Source organism: Suncus etruscus, chromosome 10 (assembly GCF_024139225.1).
Source record: "Suncus etruscus isolate mSunEtr1 chromosome 10, mSunEtr1.pri.cur, whole genome shotgun sequence".
Lineage (NCBI taxonomy): Eukaryota > Metazoa > Chordata > Mammalia > Eulipotyphla > Soricidae > Suncus > Suncus etruscus.
Window position 1 is genome coordinate 18,413,839 of NC_064857.1, and position 24,037 is coordinate 18,437,875.

At 35.6% G+C, this 24,037-nt stretch overlaps 1 protein-coding gene across 1 annotated transcript in view; it reads right to left on the reverse strand.

Moving 5' to 3' along the window:
- Positions 1-22,471, reverse strand: part of PKIA (cAMP-dependent protein kinase inhibitor alpha) — a 34,537-nt gene extending 12,066 nt beyond the window's left edge. The window contains exon 1 of the mRNA XM_049782041.1: positions 22,353-22,471. The gene's annotated coding sequence lies outside the window, so the exon portion shown is untranslated. The remainder of the gene's footprint in view (positions 1-22,352) is intronic.
- Between the last annotated feature and the right edge of the window lie 1,566 nt (positions 22,472-24,037).

Consider the following 24,037-nt stretch of genomic DNA (forward strand, 5'->3'; position numbering starts at 1 on the left):
GGCAGGCTTTAAGACACTTAAGTTGTGGAGTTCTCTTAGCCTGTGCAAGAAGGTGAACTATTGATGAAATGGTCCCCTGATTTTGAGAGGCCAGGGATTGGCTCCTGACCAGTTTTCTGAGACAGGTTGATTTCGAGGGTGCAGGTCCTTGAACTGGCACAAAAAGGGGTTTTTGTCCTACAGTACTTTTGTAATTGTCCCGTTTTGCCACATTTAAAGCAACTGATCTGAACTTGCATAATTGGTTTTGAACTCCTCCCCTGGTAGCCAGGGAGAAGGTTAGTAGTGGAATAACAGTCTCTTGCCCAATAAAATTCCCTGCCACACCTCAGACTAATTCCAGGTGACTTCCATGTCTGAAATCCACTGATCTGATTCCCAGGAATTTTCATTTGAATAGCATATGTTGTTACAGGTGTGGCAGTGGGGGATGAAGGGATATAATTGTAAATTCCAGAATTTCTACAAGCATGTAGAAATCCCATGACATCTTCTGTCACCCTAATTGGATGGAATATACCTGATAATATTCACTAGCATTATCAAAGGCATTATCAAAGGCTAAGGTTTTCATCAGGAGTTTTTGAACTCCTGAATCTTTGATCTGCTTTTTAATTGCCTCTGAGAATTTCCCCAGAAAAACTGCATATAGCTTTATAGCTCCCTGAAAAACTTTTATTTATTTATTTTTTGGGGGGCCACACACGTTTGACGCTCAGGGGTTACTCCTGGCTATGCGCTCAGAAATCGCTCCTGACTTGGGGGGACCATATGGGACACTGGGGGATCGAACCGCCGTCTGTCCTATGCTAGCGCTTGCAAGGCAGACACCTTACCTCTAGCACCACCTTCCCGGTCCCAAAACTTTTATTTTTTATATTTTTTGGGTCACACCTGGTAACGCTCAGGAGTTACTCCTGGCTTTGCACTCATAAATTGCTCCTGGTATGGGGGACCATATGGGATGTAGGGATTCAAACCACCATCTGTCCTGGATTGGCTGTGTGCATGGCAAACACCCTACTGTTGTGCTATCTCTATGGCTCCTGAAAACTCTTTGTATAACTAACTTTGAACTCAGTTTCTGAGTTAATTTTTTTTCAAGCTTCAAAGCATGTTCTTTGTCAAGTCTTAAAACAGCATGGGGGTAGTCTTGTCTGCTTCTTTACTTCTGTAAACTCCACTTCTCCTATCAGCATCTCATAAGACAATGTGACTCCTGCAACCATCCTTCCAGAATGATCTAGGCTATTACTTTTACTCTTAAGGCCTCCAGACAACCACATTTTCCCACTGTATATAGTGAGAAGTGCTCAAATCAATTTTTACTACAATGTTGAAGTTCTAGTGGATCCAGCACTCACAATTACTCCAGGTATCATGGGATTTAGCACAAAACGAAGAAAGAAGACCATATTCCAGTCATGCTTTCTTAAATTGACCGAGATAAGCCATATTTAAATCTATATAGGTTGAAATTTGACTGTTTTCCTGATGAGTGGAATTTGTTTTAGATTCGGTGTTAGTACCAATTTCCTAAGAATTAGCCATTGTGGGGGAAGTGGGTTCATTCCACACTCTTTAAAGAGCAGTGGTGGAGGAATGAGAATTCACAGATAAACTTTCTGATTCAGCTTCTGAACGGGCCACTTTAATATCATTTACTTTGCTGTGTAAGCCAATATCATTGAATGAAGCAACTAGAGGCTCTTCTGGCCTAGTACCCTGGGGGTGGAGGTGCAGCATAGTGCACCTACCAACCTCAAGCTTTTGGCTTGACCATGTGTAATCAATGGAAATGCCTTTCTAATTTTTGGCTCTACAGGCCTTTTAGAAACATTAGTAAGCACTTGAGAAACTTTTATTTCCGAAGTTAGTGTATTCAGCCCACATTTTTCGCATCTCACTATACACACAAATTTAAAAAGAAAACAAACAAGGGAAATCACTATTAGAGCCACCGATGATAAATTAATACATCAATATTTTTTATCTTGACTGTTAGAAGAAAGAAGGTAACAATTCGCATGTGGAAAAGCTAGGGTCCTTTCACCAAAAACCAAGCCATTGTCTCAACTTTGAAACAAATAGATGTGAGCATAAAAACTCAAGATGGTGAAATCCACTTAAGAAACCATGAAATTAACATCTCACTTGTTCGGCACCATTTGTGAAAGGAAGCCTCAGAATACAAAATGAGGACCCGGAGAGACACGTCTGCAAGCAAACACCCATGCAGGAAATAATCCACACAGTGAAAGGGGGTTTTAACAGATTCAGGTATTGACTTGAGTCAGGAATTCCAACACACAAGCCTTCCACTCCTAAGAAGGAAGGCAGTTTAGTGGAGGGAGACCGGAAAATGAATGAACTGCTTATTTAAGACCCAGGCATTTTATTAGCAAGAATCAGACCACATCCTATGATAGAAAGCAAATACTAAGTATGGAAGGATCCAGTAATCCAACACCATATCATAACCTGAGGTGGAGAATGAATACTGAGTAGTGTAAGACCCAGTAATCCAACACCTCCTCCAATAAAAAATAAAAAGAGAACAACTTTCATCTCAAAACAACAACAACAACAAAAATGAAATTGTTTTACATTTTGCAACTCTTTGGGTTAATGCTGCAGTTGTCTGGATAAATAAGAAATCTCAGTTTTCTTACGTCTTTTTATGTATTAAACTATGTTAGTATGTTGTTTGAGTTGAAGTTATGAAGTAAATGTCTCACAGATTTTTGTACATGGAAATGTGAAGAGAATTTTAGAAGCATTTTCAGAAAATTCAATTAAAAAGTTGTGGTGTTGAGTCTACAACAATAACATCCTTTATGGAACTCTGAGTGGATTTTTAAGATAGAATTTCACATTTCTTTTTATCATGCATTTTTTTTTGTTTTGTTTTGGGGCCACACCTGGCAGGGCTCATGGGTTACTCCTGGCTGTACTCTCAGAAATTATGCCTGGCAGGTTCATGGGACCATATAGGATGCAAGGAATGGAACCCAGGTTGGCTGTGCATGTGGACAAATGTCCTATCTGCTTGCTATTGCTCCAGCAATGTTGCTATTTCTTAGGCAATTTAAAAAAAAATATAAAGCAGGAGTTTGAGCAATAGCTTACCAGGTAGGGCATTTCCCTTGCATGCAGCCAATCTGGGTTTGATCGATGGCATCCCATATGTTTCCCCAAGCCTATCAGGAATGACCCTGAGTGCAGAGATAAGAATAACCTTGGAATACCATCAGTGTGGCTCAAAAGCAAACAAAATGTGGTCATTTGGAATGTATTGGTTAAATGAAGTAAATTTGTCAATGGCATCAGATTTTATCATATAACATGATAATAACCACCTATCTCATGAGAAAACAAAAGTTTTAAGAACCAAAAAAATAGACAAGTAAAAAGAAAGGTAGATGATTTTCAAAATTGTGATGTATGTTTGAAATCTCAGATATTTTTAATCAATGGCTATAGATAAAGTTATTCTTGCCTTATCTACATAATACATAATAAATATAATAATATAATAATAAAGTGTGACAAGCGCACTTTATTCACTTTCAAACATATTTGTCAAATATCCACTAATAAATATCCAATTATTAAAAAAAGTTTGCCTGTCAGTTTAAGTAAAAATGATAGGATTGAAGTGCTTATTCCATTTCTCAATCTTTTTCTTTTTCTTTTTTGGGGAGGGCGGGTGCTTAGGGGTTACTCCTGGTTCTGTACTCAGAAATAGATCCTGGCTTGAGGACCATATGGGACGCTGGGGATCGAACCTAGGTCTGTCCTGGGTCAGCTGTGTGCAAGGCAAATGCCCTACCACTGTGCTATCGCTCATGTGAGTCAAACAGGCACTTTAGTACATGGCAAAAGTTTATTCTGTGACCTTTTATTACTTAGAATATCAAAAAAGACCTGACGTTAAAATCCATATTTAACAAAATGATTTACTGCTTCTTCAAGAATATTCTTTAATAAATCTTGCATATATTATTGCAAATAATAAGTGTGTAGTGGTAAAGAACTAAGAGGTAATTATTCAATTTTGTGCTAGTGACTTGAACTGAAGGAAGGTATTAACAATGTTCCCAACCATGCTTAGTTCTATTGTATAAATGTCAGATAAGTGAAAAGGACAGATAATTTTAGCGTTATTAAGAAAATAATGTTCTGGGCCAGAGCTATAACAAAGTGTGTACTATCTCATATGGTCCACCTAGCACCTAGGAGTGAATCTTAAGTGCAGAACCAGGAGTAACCTCAGAGCACTGCAGGTGTCTCCCCAAAACAAATAAAAAAATAAAAGAGAAGAAAATAATTTAAGAGCCAAGGAAGCAGTACAAGATCAGGTATATGCCTTGCGTTTATTTATCTCACCCCCTGAACCATCAGTGATGTACTGGAGGGTTCTGTAATATATTATGTTATCAATGAATAATTTATAAAGTAACAATACATTAATTATAAATTAGAACTAAAATGTCATCTATAGTGGTATCTTTTAATCTCTGCACCAGATCTTGACACTGAGTGTCCCAGAAACATTTGATATAAAAGAAATCTATTATAAGATCACCTCAGGGGCTGGAAAGGTGACACTAGAAGTAAGGTGTCTACTTTTGCAAGCGCTAGCCAAGGAAAGACCTCGGTTAGATACCCTGGCATTCCATATGGTTCGCCCAAGCCAGGGGCAATTTCTGAGCGCTTAGCCAGGAGTAAACCCTGAGCATCAAATGGGTGTGGCCCCCCAAAAAATAAATAAATAAAAGATCACCTCAGATAAATTTGTATGTTTCCCTATTCAAAACTACACTTAAAAAAAATAGCAAAGGCCAGAGCAATATAGTACAGTGAGTAGGGATCTTGCCTTGGATGCATCCAACCTTGGTTTGATCTCCAGTTGGTATCCCATATGGTCCCTCAATCTCATACAGCTAGGTGTGGCACACAAGCACAAACAAAAAAGCACCAAATTGTGCACAAAAGACATCAGACATCAACAACATCAATATAGAGACATATAGTCAATGACAACAGAATCAATACCCAATCTAAAACAAGCTATACAAAGAGGGGACCAGTCATACTTGGAGTCTGGAGGACAAAATAGGGGTTTTGGCATGCATGCTGGGAGCAGGGGTGGAGGGAAGACAACACTGGTGGTGGGAATGCCCTTGATTCAATGTTGTTATGTATCTTAAATATTACTGTGAAAGATTCGCAATTCACTTTGGTCACAATAAAAATTATTAAAAAAAGAATAATATGCTATAGATCAATACATATAGGTAATCAGAGGGCATTGAACACTTATTAAAGAGTAATAATGGTGAAAAAAGATAGAGACATAAGCTTTATATGCTATAACAGCTCTAGCCACATTTCTTTTTTTTTTTTTTTTTTTTTTTTGGTTTTTGGGCCACACCCGGCAGCACTCAGGGCTTACTCCTGGCTATCTGCTCAGAAATAGCTCCTGGCAGGCACGGGGCACCATATGGGACACCAGGATTCGAACCAACCACCTTTGGTCCTGGATCGGTTGCTTTAAAGGCAAACGTCACTGTGCTATCTCTCCGGGCCCTCTAGCCACATTTCTTAATATTTTTTATGAAAATTTCTATTTGAAAATTTCTATGACCCTCACTGGTCCTACTTTCTTTCTGTAATACTTACTTAGCTTTATGATGAAAAAGCTAAGTCCTCTAAAATTAAAACAAGAAGCACAGATTATCTTTCCTTGGGAACTCTTTCATTGTCCAATTAGATAGGTGACCCCTTGCTTCTAAGTAAATTTTTCTGATCTCTTCCTGCTGACTTATTTTACCACACTTAATTATAGCAATCTTTTTATTCTTAGGTTCTTTTTTATTATATTTATTTTCTTGCATTCCACAGATACTATTCCTAGTAACTTTATGGAGAAGATCAAGATAATTCTATAAACATTTCTCCCTACCCTCTACCTCCTCCCATTTTCTTCCCTTGACAAAAACATGGCCCTTGATGCTGCCAAGGTGGATGCAAAATGTGGCAGTGACATGGTGATTAAATTGAGGCCTCTGGATTGCCTTAGGTGATTTAAGGCACCAAGTCATCTTTTGGGTACTTTTTGCTGGGGATTTCAAACTTAAACTGTGAGTATCACCTACATAGTGTATCCCTGAGGCACAAGAATTTCAACTCAATGCCTGATGTTCTCAGACAAACACTATGCTACTGAATAATCTTCTTGCCCCTAATTCCTTTTCTTAGTTCTCATCACAAGAGATGTTTATTTCTTTATTATTGAGTTACTTTCCCCAACATCTATTCCTGAAAGAAGCTCTTGTTTTTCTCCCAAATGTTTTTCTTCCTTCCTCTAAGTTGTCTTGTGCTTCTGGAGTTTCTTCTTTACTTCTCTAATATCTGCAAAATTGCTTCCCTTTTACTTGTTATAAATGAGATTTTATTTCTCAGACTTTGTATTTTCTCATCTGTCTTCTTTCATTGCTACTAAATTTAGAAAAAAGGGGGGGGTGCCTTTCTTTAAATTTCCTCTACACTGTTCTATTCCTTTTAGTTCCTTTGCAGTTTAACTTATATTCTTCTGCTAATTTACTAGAAATTTTTCAAAGAAACATTATTATGAATGAGTCTTAAGTTTTGATAGGCTTTCCACAATAATGAGTTATTTTTAGTTACATGCAGCAATTTACATTGTTATCTCTCCCCTTGAAATATGAACGCTGGGGCCACAATGAGTGATCCCCTAAGAGCAGAAGGTGTTAGGAATAGACCCTGAACACCACTGGATGTGGCCCTAAAGTAAAAGCAAACAAATATACATATTCATCCTTGACTACTACAGCTACTACATTTGGTTCTGTGTTCTTTCATTTCTTCTTTATTCACACACACATTTACTCCATTAAGATCTATTAATTTCTTTTTTTTTTTTTTTGTTTTTTTTTGTTTTGGTACAAACTTGGTTATGCCCAAGGCTTACTCCTGGCTCTGAACTCAGGAATCACTCTTGGCAGGTTGTGGGATCTATATGGTGTAACTGAAGTTGAAACTGGTCAGCCCTGAGCAAGACCAGTTCATGACCTGCTACGCTATTGCTCTGGTCCAAGAATCTCTACTGTTTATATGCATTTGTTATTCTATTTATCTCAACGATCTCAAGGTTTTCTCTATATTGATGACAACGAAACATTTATTTGGAGACACAGTATTTATTCTGAAAGAGCTGGAGAATTTTCGCTATTATATGTTCCTGACTATGGAAAACTCATCTTGACTATCATCCATAATTCAAATTCAATAAGTTTAAAATGAACTCTATTGCATTTTACCTCCACCTCAAAAATTATTCTCCTTATTATTTTATATTTTCTCAGACACCAATAATATATTAAAAATCTCAGATTTTCCCTCATTTTCAGTGTCATTAGTTACTCATATCCATCATATTCAAGTATCTTCTCTCTCTCTCTCTCTCTCTCTCTCTCTGTGTGTGTGTGTGTGTGTGTGTGTGTGTGTGTGTGTGTGGTTTTTCAGCTACACCTGGTGACAGTCAGGGATTACTCTTTGCTATGCACCCAGAAATCGCTCCTGGTTTGGGGGGACCATATGGGACACCGGGGAATCAAACTGCTATTTGTCCTAGGCTACAGAGCGCAAGGCAGATGCCTTATTGCTTGCGCCACCGCTCCAGCCCCTCCAACTATATTAAAAACTTCATTCAAGAAAACTATCTTCACTATTCTTTATTTTAATTCTTTCCTGATAACTACCTTCATCATTGAAATGATCTAGCATAATCTGCATATAAAATTATCTAGCTTACTTCCCTTACTACTTATTTAGAGGCCTGACTACTTACTAGAAAGCTCTTACTAAGAGGCCTGACTAGCTGCAGACTGTCCCCTTTGTCACAGTCAGCTATGTTCTCCCTGTTTAATCAACTGTGCCCAGGAAACTCTGGAGACCTCACTGTTCTATGCTTTGCTGTTCAATTGGCTACACATCTGTTCATCTAACTCCTACAAACAACTACCCATAGAAACAGAAACTTCCTGCCTAAGCAGCCCAGTGACACAAAATAAAAGACTTTTCAAAAATGCATTAAAAGGGTCTGAAAAAACGTTGGAGTTCCTCCAATGTGTCAGTCAGTCTAGCCAGTGAACTTTTCTTTAAAGAACTTAGTTTGCTCTCACCTCAACTTTCTCTTTTGGTCAATTCTTCTCTACTCCATGCGGACCCAGTAGGAACAAGGTTCAAGCTTCTTCTCTCACTTCTCCTGTCCATCATCACTTGCTTAATGACTGTGACTTCAGTCTACACTTATCTAAACCGTACTTACCTTAAAATAGTATTGTTTTTTATCTGACTTACCCTTTATACAATCATTAGGATGAAGGTTATAAAATATACATAAGACTTTATAAACTTCAGTGAGACTTCTGAATGAGAATTCATTGATTTCCATGACCTTCTAGAATTGGAAGCTAGCTTACTAATCTTCTAATCTCAATTTCTTTAATGCTTTTTGTTTTGTTTTGTTTTGGCCATACCCGGTGATGCTCAAAGTAATTACTCCTGACTATGTGCTCAGTAATCGATCCTGGCTTGGAGGACCATACGGGATGCCCAGGAATCGACCCGAGGTCCATCCTAGGTCAGCTGCATGCAATGCAAACACCCCGCTGCTGCACCACCGCTCTGGCCTCTCATTTTCTTTATCTTTATATCATTTTTTTCATTCATAACTTAGTCACCACACATCTTTGCAATTTCCCTGGTGTTCTTCTATTTCCACCTGCTACTTCTTTACACAGTACTGCTGATCTCACCCAACTTCCACAACATTACTTTCTAAAAGGTTAGTATGTCACAACTAAATGCCTGTGTAATTTTATGTTATATGAACTTATTTTCATATCATCTTTTCTATATTTATTTACATAACACTAGTGTCTTTGTTGTTTCAGGCACTGAGGATTTTACACAGGATGTTTGATTGTTGCTCTCCATCAATATTTTGAAGATTAAAAAGAAAAGCATTTCACTTAGGACCCATATTGACTAAATTTGTTGAGGTTGTAGTATTGTCAGCAGTTAAAATAGGCTGAGAAAACATGCTATCAAATTCTTATTCAGTCTATTTTCCTGTTTTATAAGATTATTCAACAATTTAAGGAAATGAATTATAGTCACTCTAAAATGGTTTCTCTTCTGTGTATTCTTAATTACAACAGAGTGCTTCCTTTTATAATTCTTTTCTTTGAATAAAAGAGGGTCTTTTAAAGTAACAAACAACTCCTTACAAGACTTAATTTTACTTTTTAAAAAGTTGATTACAGCTATTGCATTATTTTTGAAAAAATCTAGATGATTATCACAGTCAATTAATGCATGAAATGATTTGATCTGTCCTCTAGTTAGAGCTTTTTGCATCATTTAATATTTCAAGGAGTTTATAAATAATTTATTAGCTAATCTTTGCAACACCCCAGCTGAGACAGTCAATTAACCAAAGATATACTGCTGGTTGGCAAGAAATCTGATTTTACTTGTACTCTTCAGATGAAGAAATACAGCTTTATAGAGACCATGTTGCCCTCAGTCAGTGGTAAGACAGAGTCAGGACAGGAACAAAAGCACTGGAACTAGTGCTGTTTTTTCTTAATACATTTTTTGTTGCTATTGAAAGTACTTTTTACTGGGGGACATATGCTTTCCCCAGTCCCATTTCTTTATTCATTGAGCACATAACTATGAAAGCACAGTCTTTTTTGTTGTTGTTGTTGTTCTTTTGGGGTCACACCTAGCAGCACTCAGGGGTTACCGACCTTCTGCATGAAAGGCAAACATCTTATCTCTATGCTATTTCTCCAGCCCTGAAAGCACAGTCTTATATGACATCATACAATAGAAAACCAAAGTCTAGAACCTGCTCTCACAAAATGAAGAATGCTATATCTTCCCATCAATGTGAATGCCTAAGAGACTTGTGTCAAGCCTTTCCCAGGGTCAGGTAGTTCCATTATAATTGAAATGCCACCATTTTTTTCTGTTTGCAGGGGTCCTGGAAGCCAAATATTTCCATTGTGTTCCTTTTCTTCTGTCATTTTCTCTTCCATAACGATAAAATTTTTGAAATTCTGGTGTGAATTTCAACTCATGTGAAGTTTTCCATTTTGCTCCAACTTTCATGAGCAGAACTTAATTAAGTTTTAGCTTTCAAAAACTCAGAGACAGTGATTTAAAAGCATCAACAATCTGGGCAAACATCAGCCAGAGAATCAGATTCCACAGCAAGTCCTCATCAAGCACCTGTCCACACTGAACTGTGGCTTCTATTCCACAACAAAAGCACATATCCCACTGCGATCATCGGCGGAGAGTCATGTCCAAAGGCAGCAATTTTATTCAAATAATCTCATCCTGCTCTGTGGGATATACTCTTCTCATTATGCTTGCAAACATGTTCATATTCATTAAAATGTGCATGGCCTGGACAAAAGAGTCAGGGGTAGTATTTCCCATTAAAGGATGCAGTTGTGAACAGCTCTGGTTGACATCGTTGAGGTTGACATTGTCCTGTTTATAATGTGGAACGTTGGACTGTGTGTTAACTTTGGACATTCAATGTGTTTCTCTCACTAGTAGACAATGACCCCTTAGACTTCCAGTCTCTCCATCATCTCTCTCTCTCTCTTTTTATTTTAGTTTTTTTTTTAATTCAAATACCATGGTTACAAGGTTGTTCATGCTATAGTTTTTTCCCCCACAAATAAAGTTGTTCATGAGTGAATTCTAATTACATAATGTATAACAACCTTCACCAGTGCACATTGCCCACCAACAATGTTAACAGTTTTTCCTTTCAGTTTCACTGATGCACTCTTCCCTCCCACCACCCTCCCAGGTCTACTTCTAGGGCATGTGTTTTACACCACCCCCTCTTCTTTTTTGTCATTGTTGTTTGCACTACTGCTAGTGAAGGGGTGCCATGAATGTCCCTTTTATACTGGACCCTTCTACACTCTAACTGCACTCTCTGCTCTTTGTGGCAAGCTTGGACTGGATGGCCTAATCCTCATTGTTAATGTATGTTTATATCATTCCCACACTGTCGTATTTTCCTTATATACTACAGATGAATGAGATTATACTATGTTTTTCCATGTCCTTCTGACTCTTTCCACTCAGCATAATACTCTCCATATTTATCCATGTATAAGCAAATTTCATGACTTCATTTTTCCTAATGGCTATGTAGTATTCCATGGTGTAGTTTACAACAGTTTCTTTAGCCACTCATCTGTTGTTGGGCACCTGGGTTGTTTCTAGATTCTGATTGTAAATAGTGCAATGATGAACATAGTAGTGCAGAAGGCATTTTTGTATTTTTTTTTTTTCATTTCTGGGGTATATTCCTAGGAGCGGTATTGCTGGATCATATGGGAGATTAATTTCTAGCTTTTTGAGAAATGCTATATTGAGTCCCAGGTATATGAGCTTCTGTGATACTATTGTAAATAGAATTGCTTTTGTAATGTCTCTTGTTTTTCTTTTATTATTTGTATATAAAAATGCCATGGACTTTTGAGTGTTAATTTTGTAGCCTGACACTTTACTAAACAAATTTATTGTTTCTAGAAATTTTTTGTAGAGCCTTAGGATTTCTAAATATAGTATCATGCCATCCACAAATAGTGAGAGCTTGACTTCTTCCTTTCCTATCTGAATGCTTTTGCTATTTTTTTCTTGCCTGATTGCTATAGCAACTACTTTCACTATTAAGTTAAATAAAAGTGGCAAGAGAGAACAATCTTGTCTTGAGTCAAATCTTAGAGAAAAAATTTTAGTTTTTACCCATTGAGTATAATATTTGCCATGAGCTTGTGGTAAAAGGCCTTGACTATATTAACAAAAGTTCCTTCCATTTACATCTTGTTTAGAGTTTTTATCATGAATGAGTGTTAGAGCTTGTCAAATGCTTTCTCTGCATCTATTGATATAATTACATAATTTTTATATTTTCTTTTATTCATATAGTGTATTACATTGATTGACTTGTATATGATTAACCATCCTTGCATCTCTGAAATGATCCCTACTTAGTCATGGTTTATGATCTTCTTTATGAGCTATTGGATTCTATTAGCTAGAATTTTGTTAAGGAAACTTTGCATCTGGTTTCATCAAGGATATCTCTTTTTTGCAACATCCTTGATCTTTGCATTTGTGTTCATCAAAGATATTAGCCTGTGGCTCTCTTTTTTGTGGCATCTATGTCTTCTTTTGGTATCAGGGTAATGTTAGCTTCATAGAAACTATTTGAGAATGTTTCTCTTTCTTCAATTTCCCTAGATAGCATTGACTGTTATTTTTTTGTTTTGTTTTGTTTTGTTTTTTTGGGCCACACCCAGTGACGCTCAGGGGTTACTCCTGGCTATACACTCAGAAATTGATCCTTGCTTAAGGAGCCATGTGGGACGCCAGGGGAGCAAACTAAGGTCGTTGTAGGTTAGCATTTGCAAAGCAGATGCCTTACCGCTAGTGCTGCCACTCTGGCCCATTGACTGCTAATTTTTTATTGTTTTTTCCCCTCCTGGGTCTCTTTCACCCCAAACATTCCTGTGTTGTTTCTATTGAGTTTATCTCAGGGTTCTATTATAATTTGTTCACTGTCTTTGAGGATTTTTCCAGCCTTTTCTGTTGTATAGAGGTGTTATATAGCTCATTACTAATTCTGTCCTCAGTAGCTGTTACTCTGCTGGTGAAGCTTTCCAGTAAGGTTGTCATTCTACCTACCATGTTTTTCAGCCTTGATATTTCTGTTTGATATTTCCACTCTCATATCCGCTAGCATCTTATGGGCTGTCCATTCCATCATTTAAGTTCTTTGAACATCCTTAACATTTCCTCTATAAAGTTCCATTTACAGATATTATGTAGGTGGCAAATGTTGATTGGGTTTCCAGAACGAGTTTCTTCAGTCACAAGGTGTGGTGAGGTTCCGTGTTTTTTTTTTTCATTTCATAGCATGGTATTATTATTAAGGACTGTAGTGCAACTCCGTGACTGAAAGAAATATGCAGCCACGGATTTAAGTGGAGAGCCTGTGCTCTTGATGTACTTCCACCACTCAGCTGAATTCCAACTGTTTTTCCCCTCCAAACTATGCCCACAACCAACAGGCAGCTGTGTCTGGGTTCATGTATCAAGATTAGATTCCAGCTGCTTCTGTTTCTTTTTGTTTGTTTGGTTTTTGTTTGTTTGTTTGTTTGAGTCATGCCTGGCAACACTCAGGAGTTACTCCTGGCTCGATGCTCAGAAGTCGCTCCTGGCAGGCTCGAGGGACCATATGGGATGCCGGGATTTGAACCACCATCCTTCTGCATGCAAGGCAAATGCCCTACCTTTATGCTATCTCTCCTGCCCATCAGCTGCTTTTTTATTAATCCAACTTCTGGCCACTGTTTATGCCACTCCTACTATTTCACACAACTCTGCTGAATTCAAACTCAATACTTTCTAAATCTTATTTTTACCTCTTTTAATATAATAATTCAAAGTGAAAAGATAATTTAAATTCAATGCCAACTTCTCATTAACCAAGACTATATATGTGTTATGTCAAATAGATAGTTTCTGAACTATTTTAACACAGGTAAATTTCTTTTTAAATACTCTTAACATTTCCATATTTAAAATAACACAAAAAGTGAAATCAAGATCAACACTACTCTTCAGTTTATTCTAATGTCTAACAATGACAGTTTTAGTATAACAAAATGTTTAAAAAATAGTGTTTGCTACATTTAAGATGGCATTTATAATGCCAATCATTTATAATGGCAACAATACCAAAAATGTTTCATTTGTATCAGGATATATGACACCTAAAACTAATGTGAATTTGATAATTTAAATTTATCAACAATTTTATCATATAGAAATAACTATCTGTTTTAACTATGAAATAAGAAAGGTTTAACGATATTAAGTCTTAAAACTATGTGATTTATCCAGCTATGTCAAAAGGCATCATTTTCCAATATTTGTTCTGAGGCAAATGAACATACTCAATTTTCTATTGCTGGTTTACTCAGTTATTCTTTTTAATTATGTTTGCAATTCCCATACCATTATGAGATTTTTTTTTTGTCATTTGTTTTATGTCTCACTCGCATACTCCCCCAAGAGGTACCCATGTTGTAAGTGTCCTATGGGTTGGGACAGAATCCGTTTTTTTTTTTTTTTTTTTTTTTTTTTTTTGCTTTTTGGGCCACACCTGATTATGCTCAGGGGTTACTCCTGGCTATGTGCTCAGAAATCGCTCCTGGTTTGGGGAACCATATGGGATGCTGGGGAATCAAACCGTGGTCTGTCCTAGATTAGTGTGTGCAAGGCAAATGCCCTACCACTTGCACCACTGCTCCAGCCCCACATTATGAAACATTTTTGTATGACAGTCTGTGATATTCCTACAAAGCCAGGTTTCACCATATATCACCAGGCTCACATACTACTAACACCATTATTTATTTGCTGATTTCAATTTTGTTCTTTTAAAATCTCTGTATTTAAATTCCCACATATGTAGTCTAATCATACAAGAGATGGTGTCATCTTTAATGCCTTAATGCCTTTAATTTTTAAAGTTGTTTAGTCTTGTGACGACACTACCAGCACACTGTGGGGTCTAACTCTTTTAGAATTTACAAAAAATATTAGTCTCCTTAAAAAAGCTCTAAACTGTGAAAAAAGTTCTCTATTTTAACAGCAATATTACTAATTACTAATTTCAATGTGACAGTTTTCCATAATTATCTATGAATTATTTTGCATATATAATTTATGTGTATTTTAATAAATTTGGTACAAGGTTGTGTGGAGCATCTCATGGTGCACTTGCCTAAGTATTGAAAGAGGTTTGAAAATAGCACTGCTCAAAATAAACCAGAAGCATCTTCAGTATATTAACTGAAAACTTAAGCACATATTAAGAGGACTGGCATAGATCAAGAAAAGTGTGCTTAACTGGGAGTGGGTGTGTGGACTTGGGTAGAAGTTCTAAAAATACAATTTTAAGAATGATTCTGGGTTTCTAGCCAGAAATGTTATGAATTTTAGAATGCTACTCTTTGGTCAAAGTAAATAGAGCAGCAACAACAGCTGAAGTCTAAAAATAGCTCTTTAAAAAACCTCAACATAAATGTGCATGTTTTCCAATTTTGAATGAGTTAAAATAAATAACCTAAAAACGTATCTACACACAGTTAAATACATTCACTTATTCAAATTACTTCTTATTCTTTTTTTCAGTTGGGTTTTGCTAATGGAACTCAGGGGCTATTATTCATGTCTTCTATGCTCAGGACCATATGCAGTGCAGGCAATCAAATCTATGGCTGAACAGCAAGGCAAAGCTTTAAGTTCTTTTGTTATCTTTCTGGTCCTAAGCCAGTGTTTCAACATAGCATCAAAACATTATTCCAATTGAAATAGTGGCTATGTAATCCAATTTGCTTCATTTTAGTCATAAAAGAAAAGCACATTGTATAGCTTGTTTACATACTTTGTGTATATTTAAAGTTGTTGTCAATTTAACTGACTTGTATGACTATTTTTCTATATAACATCATATATTCTATATAATGAGCAAGGTGCCTAGTATTTATTAAGTAAATTTAAAATTCTTAAATTCTTTATGTTAGAATTTAGACTTTTTTTGCACTGACATAATATAAATATTTGTTTAATCTTGGCATTATTAATTAGTATTGTCTTTTCCTAATTCCATAATACCTGGATCATTCAATTTTGTTGTTCTTTGTATTGGGGTCATGCCTTGTGACGCTCAGCAACTACTCCTGGTGGAAATTAGAATCATATGGGGGTTCGGAGGATGGAACTTTGGTTAGCTGCTTGCAAGACAAGTATAGTTTTCACTGTACTATCACTCTCACTTCAAACAAATTTATTTGAGTGACGATTAGATGGCCTCAGTCTAATCCAAGCATCAAAGCTTTTCAGTTTTATCCATCAATTCCAATATCACTTTAGTAATTGTAATATTTATTTAATCGTAATATTTTCATTATTAATTGTAATATTTTCATATCACAAAGACTACACAGTACACAAAAACATAGGATAAGTTCTTGCCATAAAATTCCAAAAGTAAGTATCAGATTTAAGATCAGATCAGATCAGATTTGATTATCCTGCCACATAAGTTCTTGGACTAAAGAGATGTTTCACTGCTTTATATGTCATTAATAAGATTAACTTATTTTACCAATCACTGGCCACACTCTCAGATATGAGTTTTGTTTTAGTGATGACCAGCTAGCAAACTAGCTGCCAGCAAATGCGCATGTATATGTATACACATGCACTCAGTTTACAATGTTTTTTAAAATTGTTGGGTAGGGTTAATCATAATTAATGAGTTTAATTGTCACCTTTAACATATCAAATAGGGCCCGGAGAGATAGCACAGCGGCGTTTGCCTTGCAAGCAGCCGATCCAGGACCAAAGGTGATTGGTTTGAATCCCGGTGTCCCACATGGTCCCTCGTGCCTGCCAGGAGCTATTTCTGAGCAGACAGCTAGGAGTAACCCCTGAGCACCGCCAGGTGTGACCCAAAAACCAAAAAAACAAAACAAAACAAAACAAAACAAAAAAAAACAAACATATCAAATAAAGACTATTCTTTTGTTGTTTCAAACACTCATAAATCTTTAAGAAGTTAATAGAAAATACAGTTTGAATAGTCTCTAATTTGGCATAAGGCAAGCAAATAAATTTAACCTGTAATTCAAAGTAAGGAAGGCATTTTTTTGAAGTCTAGGCCATTACTTTGTTTTTAAATAAATTAAAAATGTTTCTTATCACTTTTCTTCTTTGAAGCATGCCAACTTTATCTCTACCTTGTTACCCTCAATATTTATAACTCTTAGAAGACTGTGTTTCTGTACTCCTCATTATACAATAGTTCAAAAGTAAAAGGTCATAAATGTAGTCAGAGACACTTCAAGATGGAAAGGAAATGTTCTCACATCTTTAGCACAAAAATATCATTTCGAAAAATTCAGAAGTGACTTACAAAATAGCATAACTTTAAAAATGCACTCCAAGCTAAAGCTTGTAGAAAATGTACCTCTTAAAGAAGCAAAAGAAATGAGGCATACAAGGAATTTGGTATTGAGGGTATTCATTCAATGGACTTCAAAGACAGATTAAAGTACCACTTTTTGCTGGACAAAAATATTTCATTATATTATATTTCAGCTTTTATGTCTCTAAACTGCAGATTCTCAGACAAGAGAGTTTAAATATTTGGAGGCCTAAAAGTCATTGGCATCAGTGTCTGTGTCCACTAATAGAGGCAGAGTTCTAGCAAAGGAGATCATTCTTCTAAATCCTTTAGAAAAAGGAAAAGCTATATTTGGAAAAACCATTCAGTTTCCAGGGTTGTTCTAAGTGCTATTTATAACCAGGTGTAGGCCAGGAGGACACAGATATGTCTTAACTAATAAATGCTCAGATTTCTGGGAAGTAAAAAAGAATGATTTTCATTATTCTAAGTGTTGATTTAAGAAATTGTTGTAAATAAGAATTGTTCAGATTTACTTACTTAATCACACAATTTTTCCTTGCCCCTCATAGAAAATGACTTAGATTATAATTCTATTTGGATGTATAATTAACATCCTTGGTTTCACTTAGACACACTATAAGTTAAGAATCTTCCATTATTGTTTTAAATTTTTAGCACCATGGTTTATAAAGATGTTTATAATACAGCTGTTTTATAAAATTGTTTATTATTTTTAAATTTTTGAATGTGAGGAATGCTTATAGCTTGTTTCTCTTGTGATTTTCATGGCGATTCAATTCAATTATAATGTTGGTAGAAATTTAAACATTTATTTCATAATTTAACTTCACTGTTATACATCTTGTTGATTAAATTTAATGCAGAGAACATTACCAATTTATTAGATATTTGACAGAAAAAAAAGAAAATAAGAGAAATGTAAGGGAAATAAACATCTCAAAAAAATGAGTTACTGCCAGTATAATACTGTATTAATAAGATAAATTACTTCACATAGATGAAGACACTGGTAATCATTGTCAACTGAAATATTATCTACACTACTTCTCTAGAGAAATGTTATTAAGAGATCTTTTTCATTTTCAATGTGAATTTTCAATCACAAAACTTACCAGTAGTTCAGATTTACTTTGTTCTCAAACATATTAAAATTGGTTGCCAATAAAGTGTCACCACTTCCCCAAGTATTCTATATTCCTATAAACAAAAATCTAAATATATACATGAAAATTCCTCAGGAAATATTCATACTACATTAGTACCTTATTATAGTGTTATTTATCTTCAAACCTTTTCAAGTTTGGTAAATTATTCAGTCATATATTTTATATTAAAAGGATTAGCCAAAAAATCTTACATTGCACTGTTTCCATTATCCTTAATTTCTTTAATTTGGAAAGTTGCCACATACTATACCTTTGAATTTCAGACCTTGAAACGTAATTGCTTTGCTTGAAGCCACCCCTCACAGGGATTGGTCCTGGCTCTTAGCTCAGGGATCACTCTTAGAGGTGCTCAGGGGACCATCTGGGATGTTAAAAAGCTAACCCTGATTGGGTGCTTACATGGAACTATTGTGAAATCAGTGGGCACAATGACCTTGTATTTTCAAAGATTACAAGCCAAGTTGTTTTGAGGTTTTAGCTTTTTGTTTTAATTTTATTAGATTTAGGACATGTATACTGGCAAGGGTATTATAGAAATAAAGTAGTAAGGTCAATTGATTTCTCAATTCATCTTATCAATCATTTTGGACAGTTTTCCATTTCTATCTTTGGTGGGGTATTAATTTTACCAATTAGATTAAGTAATTGCATCAGTCTTTTCTAGGTTTTTCTACAGTTTTTTAACATTAATAAGTTTTATGGTGAGACTCTTTATGATTGTATAAATATCTTGCTTTTCATAATTTAATGGTTTATAGCAATATGAATTCACAATACATATTTTATTCAATTATTTTTATCTTTCTGTAGAAACAGAAAAATCTGTTTCTATTTTTATCTTTTTTGTTTTTTTGTCACACCCAGTGGCACTCAGGGCATGTTCCTGGCTCTGTGTTCAAGACAGATCCCTAGGGAAACTGCTCAGGGGACCCATGTGGTGCCAGATATTCAAAGCAAGTTTGCAAGACAAACATCTTAACACTAGTACTGTCTCTCTCACCCTACCATGATTATTTTTGAAAATGAGTTTCTTTAGAAAATTTCTAGTGAAATGGCCCAATAATTTGATTTGTAACTTAAGTCCTAAGAAATGCCTGCATAATATTTTGAGACATAAGGTATCATACTAAAAGGGGAGAAAGAATGAGGGCTAAAATTTAAATGTTTATATGCATAAAGGGAGAGGTATTTAATGGCAAACTAGAACTAGGAATTTGGAACACAGGTAACTCATTAATGATTACCTATATAAATTCAGGCGTAAATGACTTAAATCGAGATTAAAAAATTCCCTTGAGATATTTCCATGACATGTATTTTTTTTTTTTTGTAAAATAGCATTTTGGAACTTTATGTTTGTTTGATTCTGATTTTTGTTTCATAGATCCTATTCCCAGCCATGCTATATGGGCTTTGAAATACCAGTAGTGGACACAGGCAAATCACACAGAGCATGTGCCCCTTGTTCTTTAAACTGTCTTCTATGTCTTCATTTTGTAGGATATTAACATAGGGTGATAAAGTTAAGCACAACTTTAGAATACCTTGCTTCTAAGATTGTTACTTATCCTTCCATAGCACTATTTTTCTGTAATCTGCTCTTGCTACCTTTTGTTTGCCCAAGATAGATTAGAAGCCATCATTAAAGAAAGAAGTGTAAATTTTAGTATAAGAAAGCTTTCACAAAAATAAAACACACACACACACACACACACACACAAACACACAGTCTCTCACTGAGAAGATCAGTATCTAATTTCAAATAGAGGGGAGCCACTCAAGTTTTATTTTTTAATTACTTTGATATTTGTATGTATTTATTACTAGCAGTCTGAGTTACTAGAAGAGGTACCTAGCTGTCTTCTAATTTTTTCATTTTCTGTATGTATTAGTAACGTGTGAAAGTGCCTCCTTCCCTCCCTTTTTTTGGGCCACACCCTGTGACACTCAGAGGTTACTCCTGGCTATGTGCTAAGACATCGCTCTTGGCTTCAGGGACCATATGGGATGCCGGGGGATCAAACCCAGGTCCATTCTGAATTGGACACATGCAAGGCAAAAGCCCTACCATTGTGCTATCAAGCAAGACTCTTCACTCTCTTTTATTTTTTTGTCATGTTCCATTCTTCTTGGAATGTAGTAATCAAGTGTTTTTAGAACTTCAAGGCAGTCAAATGACTAGTGTCACTTAAATAGAAGTTCATATCTAAAATAGGAAGAATTTTACAGATGAACTATTTCAACTATGAAAGTTATGTAAATAAATATGTTGCTTCAAAATGGAGCTGCTTCTCTTATTTTGTGGTCTACACCAAAAGCAGATGTGCTCAGGGATTATTTCTGACTCCATTCAGGGATCACTCCTGGTGGTGCTGGGAGAATATATGGGAATGTTTATGATCAAACCCTGATAAGCAGTGTGCAACAATGCAAATGCAGCGCTGTATGGAATTTCTTTTTTTTTTTTTGTTTTTTTGTTTTTTTGGCCACACCCGGCGATGCTCAGGGGTTACTCCTGGCTGTCTGCTCAGAAATAGCTCCTGGCAGGCACCGGGGACCATATGGGACACCGGGATTCGAACCAACCACCTTTGGTCCTGGATCGGCTGCTTGCAAGGCAAACGCCGTTGTGCTCTCTCCGGGCCCCATATGTGTGTTTTTACCCATTTGAACATGCATGTCTTCCAGTAATGTTAGCAATAACTTAGTATACATTGATCCATACCAGAGCTCCCACTTTCCTCCATCAATATTTCCAAGCCCCACTGCTAATCATCCTTTTCACCACTTGTCTCTAGAGAAGCTCAATTCTGATGCCATTTGTTGTCCTCTTACTATGTTTCTTTATATCTAATCTAAGAGAAATCAAATACCATTCTCTATTTGTCCCTCTTTTGACAGACTCCAATTCACATGACATTCTTAACTTCCATCAAAGAAATGACTGACTGCATCATTTCACCTTTCCTTATATCTAAGTAGTGTTTTATTTATATATATATATATATATATATATATATATATATATATATATATATATATATATATAATATATATATATATTATATCACAGTTTCTTAGCCAGTCATTTTTTCTTGGATGCAAAAGGCTCATCAATGCCTTCACTTAATGGTTTTATTCCCAGCCCCTTCACAAAATGTATTGCTTACACATAAGGTAAAAATATATATGAGTAAAACTATAAAAGACAATGCACAAGAAAATATAAGGTATACTTTTTCTCTCATTCACTTTTCAAAGTCTGTAAATGTATCTTCATAAAGAATACCAAATATGGGGCAAGTACTTTACTATTGTATTGGGAATACAATTGCAGATAGATTGATAGATAGTCCCTGATTTTTCTTTTTACTAAATAAAGGGGTAACTTCATTACATCTTTTTCCTTGTATTATTTTAATTGGCAATGAAAATAAAAGTTGTTTGTTTGGTTTGATATACATAATAAAAAATAATAGAGGGTCTCTTACATATGCTGTTTTTCTTCCTTAAAATTCTTTCTCTATATATAAAAGGATATAGAGAGAATATATATATGTATATATATATATATATGAATTAACTTTAACTGTGAAAAAGTTACTATAAATTATATCCCATTTTACCCCCAAAATCTAAACTATTTCTTACATCAGTGACTTGAGATTATTTTATACTTTGAAAACGTGTTGCCACCATAGCCTTCAATTTTCATATGCATCTAGAAGATCTAGGGAACAATTTATATGACAATTGTTTGTCTTAGGAGAAAATGGCAAAGGGTTCATCTGCTAATTCATATGCCTAAACCCCTGGGATTAAATCACTAAGTGTACTTAGCAACAAAGAGCTAAATTTGGAAAACAAACATTGTACTGTTATTGTATTCATTTTCCTCCAAGGTGCTATATGATAAACACCACAATCTTCAAGGGAGTTGAGAGCTACTTGGAGGGTAGGTTATATAACCACTTTTTAGATTATATCAAGCTATCAGTATTATGTTATATTAATTATATATTATATTATTATATTACTATATAACATCCTACCTGATTGGAGACTTTATTGTCCTTAATTCATTGACAATGCAGGATGCTTTTTTCCTTTATTTTTGACCAGAACTTCAAACTACTGCCAAAAATTGCTCCTTTGAAGAAATCAGGACTTTTGAGGAATATAAGAAACTATAATAGAAGAGAAAGGGGAATTATTTATACATATAAATTTACATTTTCAAAAGGTATTTGCAAATATTCACTCACACATACATATTCTTTTGAGGGGGCCCACACTTGAGGATGTTAGGGATCTATACTCAGGAATGACTCCTGGAGATGCTCAAGGGATTCCAAATAGGGTGCTGGATATCAAACAGAGGTTGGCCGCATGCAAGGCAAATGTACCCACTGTACTATCATTCTGGCCCCACCATATATACATATTCTACTAAGTATAACAAAATTCAGGAAGCTCATTGCTAGTAAGTTTGCATACTCACAAAGTGACTGCAATATGACAAGATTACATGTTGCCTTCCTGGACTCATTCAAGCACAGATTTAAAAAGGCCCAATTATTCTTTGCTCTTCAAGCCAAAAATGAGGTTAATGAAAAGTGTTCTGTCATTTTCTTTAAAATTTGCTTCCTTCCTTACTTTTTAACCTATGTATGTTCAAAATTATGAGTTTTATGAAGTTAATTGTTAGTAAGATTTCCTAATTACCAAGGGGACAGTTTTCTCACAATATAATCATATGTGCTACTGAGCATTTGACCACATATACTCATGCCATATTTTTAATCTTTATTTAAGCATCATGATTACAAACATGCTTGTAGTTGGGTTTTAGTTATAAAAAAGAACACCCCCCTTCACCAGTGCAGCAAGCATTCCCACCACCAACGCCCTCCATCTCCCTCCTCTTCTCCACCCTCCCTCCCCCTGTTGCCTGTATTTGAGACAGGCATTCTATTTCTCTGACTCACTACTATTGTCATGATAGTTGTCAGTTTAGCTATTTCTCTAAACTCACAACTCTTTGTGGTAAGCTGATTCCATTATTAATGGAAAACAAGTGGGACTCTCCTTTTCTCATCCCATCGTGCAAATTCTCTTTTCAAAATAAGGCACTATTTTATTTGTCTGAAAACATTACAATCTAGGAAAGGTGATCTATAATGTACAATGCTGTGATGTTTGAACCAAAGACGACTATAAAAAGTTTTCAATTATTAGGAAGCCATAAATTGCTTGTAATTGTCTTAAGTTGAATTCCTCTATTATTAGGATAAAAAATAAAATGAGAAAACAAACTTTTTTGTTTTTGTTTTTTGGGGGGTCACATCAGGTGACGCTCTGGAGCTACTCCTGACTATGCGCTCAGAAATCGCTCCTGGTTCGGGGGACCATATGGGATGCTGGGGTTCTAACCGAGGTCCATCCTGGGTAGGCAAGGCAAACAACCTATTGCTGCGCCATTGCTCCGGCCCTAGACAAAACATATTTTTTATTTAAACAGTGGTTCAAAGAAACTCAGTGATGTAGGAACTGATAACAAAGACATAGAGAGAAGCAAAAAGTAGTGTGTAATTGTGTGTGTATGGTGGGTGAGGGGTACATTGATGCTGAATTTAAAAAAATGAACTCAAGGTAAGCAGATAGCTCAAAGCACTGGCCTGCATGTTTTGCATATTAGTGCCATTAAGTCAGCACAAAAGACAAATGTATGACAAAT